The sequence below is a fragment of the Pteropus alecto genome, unplaced genomic scaffold (assembly GCF_000325575.1).
Source record: "Pteropus alecto unplaced genomic scaffold, ASM32557v1 scaffold447, whole genome shotgun sequence".
NCBI lineage: Eukaryota > Metazoa > Chordata > Mammalia > Chiroptera > Pteropodidae > Pteropus > Pteropus alecto.
Window position 1 is genome coordinate 489625 of NW_006440214.1, and position 5351 is coordinate 494975.

Sequence of the window (5351 nt, forward strand, 5' to 3'; positions counted from 1 at the left end):
CCCTGGGCACGATGGGCTGGGTAAGGAAGCCACCTGGGGGCCAGTCCCCTGCCCCTGCGGGGCCCAGGGCAGCCCTGGCAGGGAGCCAGTGGAGGCCAGGACGAGGTCAGGCCACACAGGCAGGGTTCTGGGAGGGGCCGGCAGGAGGACTTTGCTTTCACCTGTGACACCGGGAAGCTACCTGGAGGCGCCGGCTGCCTCTGACAAGGCTGGTTTTATAGAGGGAGAAGGGGAGGGGCTCAGAGGCCAGGTTCAGGGTCCCTGGGCAGCTGAGGAGCAGGATCCGGCCACAGGTGGAGGGTGTCAGGGTGGAGCTGGGCGCCCGCAGGACCCAGGGGTGGGGAGGGCTGTGCGAGTGTGGGGGGTGGGTCTGACCTCTGATGGGGTCCTCCAAGCAGCAGGAGGAAAGGCCAGTGTGGAGTGAGCAGTGTGGGGCAGGTGGGTTGGGCAAAGGACATTCCCCACAGCCGAGCTTATCCCAGTGACCGCGGGGAGACCCACGAGAGGAAATGGGCCACGTCCGACAGCTGGGACAGGTGTTTACGCCTCTCACGGTGCCTCGCATGGCGAGTTTCCTGCAGGACACAGGCCGTAAGGACTGGGTCCCAGCCTGGGCGCCGGGCAGCCCAGTGAGGCCTGCGGCGGAGGCTTTAAACTGCCTGGTCGCCACGTTAAAAAAAAAAGAAAAAAGAAAGAAGAAGAAGAAACAGGTGAAATTAATTTTAACTGTATGTTTCATTCAACCCAATATTTCGATTCGTCTTTACTGTAAAGCGCGTTCAGACATCCCGCCGTTGTTTCCCACGCCGAGCCTCTGCGTCCAGCGCGTCTCTGCCCCGGCTCGTCCCATGGTGGCCCGCCGTCCCGGTGACGGGGCTCTGGCACGGCGCCGCTGCTGTTCAGAGTTCGCTGTTGACGAGACAGGCCATGGCCTCACGCGTGCGGTGGAGGCTGGGACGTGGCGTGTGGCAGACACGGTCCTGCCATGGCCTTGGCCTTGGCCGGCCTAGAGTGCGGTTTTCCAGATGTCCACTTGGCTGGCCTCTGTCGCCTTCTTCCAGCCTCCCTCAGGGAGCGCTTCTGCAGCGCCCAGTGCCAGCTCCGGACAGACGGACGGTTGCAGCCCCTCTCCGCACCCCCACACTCCAGTCCCCCCACCCGGCTCTGCGTTTTATCCTCCCCCGACTACGCCCGCCCCCGGCGTCACGTGTTTGTTTGTCGTGTTGTTATTCACCGGCTGGGACGAGCCCCCAGGCCCAGGCCATCCCCCGATTTCTCAGTGAGGTGGCCCACGGAGCTTGGCAATGGCACCTATGCGTGTGCATTGGATGGACGGACGGACGGATGGATGGATGGACGGACGGACGGATGAATGGATGGGGATGATGGATGGACGGACGGACAGACGGATGGACAGAGGATGGACGGACAAATGGATGGACGGATGGATGGACGGATGGATGGATGATGGATGGACGGATGGATGGATGGATGATGGATGGACGGACGGACAGACGGATGGACAGATGGATGGATGGATGGATGGATGGATGGATGGACGGATTTATGGATGGACAGACAGATGGGGGATGGAAGGTCCCATAAAGGTTTTCTCACGATTCCCGCTGACTTTGAGCACAGGCCTGCAGCTTGGGCCGTGCGCGGGGCGGGGACGCTCCCCCTGGTAACTTTGATTCACGGGGCGCCAGCGCCCTGACACAGTCTTAGGGTTTTTTTTTCTCCCCTCCCATTCCCAAATCGTCCAAAGGGGAAGCTAGCTTCGCGGAGAACTTCATGGCAAGAGCGCGCTGGGGTGCGTTTAAGTTCGCTTTCTCACGTTCCCCATCTTTGCTTAGGCACCAAGATGAAAACTACGGGAATTCAGGGAGAAGCTGGGAGGAGAGCTGAGCAGCCGGACTTTATTTTTCGAAAAGGAGTTTAAATGTTGAGATGAGTAAGGGGCGCAGTTCCGAGCACTGGGCAACGGGCAGGGAGTGTGGCTCGAGGCTGCCGAGGGCTCGGTTGGGTTTATCATGCTCTTCGGCTCACATAGGAAAGAAAAGGACGGACCCCAGTTATTTGATTAGAATCAGGGTATTTCTTGTTTCTTACAAATTAGGACAAGTATAAGTATTATCAGAACAGAATCTCAGGAAGCATTTGGAAACTGGAGGTTCACCTCACTCCCCGACCTAAAGGAAGGCTTTATCTTAGTGACTAGTGTAAGTGCTTGATGTTTCAGCAAGAAGCTGTTAACATGTAACTTCGAGAAGACAATTTGACAATGTATCTGGAGTAATTACCACACTCTTCCTGCTTAGCTCCGCCCCAGTTCCTTCAAGGTTTGTTTACTTTTGGATTCACATCCCCTGAGGAGGACCCGGGTTTTCGGGAAAGATAGAGAGAGCTTGCTTTCCAAGTACTGTGCTTTTTAATTGGTAGCAGGATCACATTTTCCCATGGAAATAAGCACGAAAGCTGTTTTATTTCGCAGGTCTGGCTACTTAAAGCAAAACGGATAGACCTGACTGTCTAAGCTGTTACTAAAAATGGCCCAAACAGCGCCCCCCTTCCCCACCCTCCCGCCAGGCTGTGAGACCCCATCACGTGCGCAGGAGGCCACTGGTAGAAATCAGCTTCTCTGCTCCTTGGGCTTTGTCCTCCAGGGTCCCTCCCTCGGAAGGCGGCCAGGGCCAGCCGCCAGCCCCAGGCAGTGGTTGGGTCCCAGCCGTGTGCTGGGTTCAGAGGGAGGAGGCCTGACATGCAGGCAGGCCCACCCCAACAACCAAGCTGGGGTGGGGGGCTGCAGGCCTCGTTTTCTCAAAGCCCCCCTGGGGCTTCAGCCGCCCAGACACACCAGAGGGAATTGCGACGCTCTGACAGTAAGAAAAACTGAGGCCAGGGCTTAGCTGCGGCTTCACCATCCGTTGACTGGCTCCCTTGACCATCGGTCTGTCGGCCCGCACCTCGGGTGCTGGGGCACCCAGCCGTCCGATTAGCACTTGGCTGTGAGCACAGGCCCCGGGCCCAGTCAGGGCGCCTCGCTCCCAGCTGCGGGGAAAGCCAGCTGCCTTCACTGACTTACTGGAACCATCAAGCCCATAAAGCCTGCGGCTGGCTGCAGGGCTCAGAGGAGACTCACCTCGCGGGAGTCTGGGGGCCACACCCAGGGCCCTGCCTTCCTGGAACACCCGGGGGCTGCTGCAGACTGGGGGTGACAGGCCACTTCCCAGGTGGGTACGGCGTCACCCCCAGGAGGCGGGATTGAGGCCGAGGGGCTGGTGTGAAGGTGAGCAGATCTCCTCCAGGGACAGGCGGGAGCTGGGGCGGGCTTTTATTCCCCAGGGGTCTGCTGGGGTTCCCCCCTGCAGCACGTCCTGCGTGTGTCACACACAGTGTCGCTCCTGCCGACATTTCTTACTTTACTAAAATCCCCCAAGAGTGCTTTCGTCCCGCCTCCGTGAAGACCGCTGGGGACGAGGGCGGCAGGAGGGGACGTGGGGCGTCAGCCGTGCCCCCCTCCCGCTGTGAAAGCCTGGGTGCACTTCAGCGGCGGTGGTGAACTTACCAGTTATGGGGGCCGTAGAATCGAGACTCGGCCCCGTGGAGTCTGGGAGGGATCGTGGGGCGCTGGTTTACCTGTGCCGTCTGACTGGGAGAGGTAGTGTTGGCTGCTGTGTGATAAACATGCACAGGTGTGAGCAGGCGGGAGGGGCCTGTCAGGTGGCCAGGTGGCCGGGGAGCCGGGAGCGCCAGGACGCCTCTCAGCCAGGACACCTCCCGGGGGTGCAGGGAGGGCGTCGGTGCTGGGGGTGCTGGGAGCGCTGTGAGTCAGGCTACGTAGGGGGAGCATGAGGTTCGAGGCCTACGTCCAGGTGGGCCCAGCAGGTATGGAGAGTCTCCAAGGTGCAGGACACTCCCTGAGGAGTCTGGTCCCACGTGCCCAGGTCCTGGGGACTCGGGAGGGACATGGCCATGCTGACGCAGAAAAGCATCTCAGAACAATGCGAAGCTGCAGACGGCTCGGTGACTGCTCAGCAGCCCTCACGCCATCTCCCGTGGGGCTTGTGTCCCATCTCCCTGGGGCCGGCGGGCGTGGGAAGAAGCACACAGGGCATCTTCTGCCTGATCTGTAATTGTCGCTTGAAGACCTCATTTTTAGGGCAGTTTTAGGTTCACAGCCACGTTGAGGAGAAGGTGCAGACATGCCTGACACACCGCCGTTCCCACATACACAGCTGCCCATCACCCCCCTCCCCCACCAGACGGCCCCTCTGTCATCCGTGAACGGACACTCGTCCACAGTGACATCAGTGACCCTTGGGGTCGCTCCTGCGTGTTTGGACAAATGCATCGTAACACGTACCCATCATTACAGTGTCTCACAGAGTGGCCTCACGGCCCTCACACCCTCCGTGCTCTCCTGTCCACCCCTCCCTCCCCGTAACCCCTGGCAACCACCAACTGTTTATTATGCCCACAGTTTTCCCTTTTTCGGATTCTGTAATTGTTTTCGACCAAAAGAAAAGTACAGTATAGTGACAAGCAGAAAAGGAGAAGCTGTTTTCACCCTTCTGGCCGCAGTGAGGACATCGGAGGGAGTTGGGACTTGGGGAGACGTGGGGGACATGCCAGCTCCGCGGGCAGGAGCCATCAAGGGGTCAATGGCGCCCAGCCTGAGAGGCAGAGAGGAAGGTCTTGCTGCTCAGTAGGAGGGGAGGAGGTGCCGGGGGCAGGATAAATGAATGCGTCTTAAGACACTGAGCTCGGGCTTCTGGACGGACGAGAGAAACGGCCACCAGTTCCTTAGTCGTTTGTCCAGCTTCTTCGTGTGACAGACTAGGTTTGGATGTGACGTCACGACACGACCAGACACAAACGTGCACATGGACGTGAGTGTGAGAGAGATACAAACGTGGTTTACTTCCAGGATGTATCACCCCCCAAGCTTTTACACCTACGTGAATAGTGTCGCCTTTCAAAGTTGTCACCTTTAGAGGCAGAGCCATGCGGGGCACAGAGCTGCTTCTAGTTTCCCCCAAGTCCTCCGAGAAGGTGTGGGGCACGGCCCAGGTTCATCTTGATCACGTATTACTGGTAGCGTTCGGGTTTAATTTAACTTTTCTTTTCATAAAATCGCATCCCTTATTTTGTATTTAAGGTCATTGTTTCGTTTCTTTTTTTCACGCTGGTCGCTGGCGATGAAATTATTTTTCATCTTCTCGGATCACTGACCCATGGTCCTTTTCGGTACCATTTTCTTTGAATTTGGCTGACTGCAGATAAACCCCTGCCCTCCGCCTTGTTTTGCAACTGGAGGGCTGTCGCCTGCAAACCCACGGGCAGTGGAG

At 58.4% G+C, this 5351-nt stretch overlaps 1 protein-coding gene across 4 annotated transcripts in view; it reads left to right on the forward strand.

Annotated features, from left to right (window-relative positions):
- PFKP (phosphofructokinase, platelet) overlaps positions 1 to 5351 on the forward strand; it is a 50991-nt gene that overhangs the window by 5377 nt on the left and 40263 nt on the right. The window lies entirely within an intron of this gene.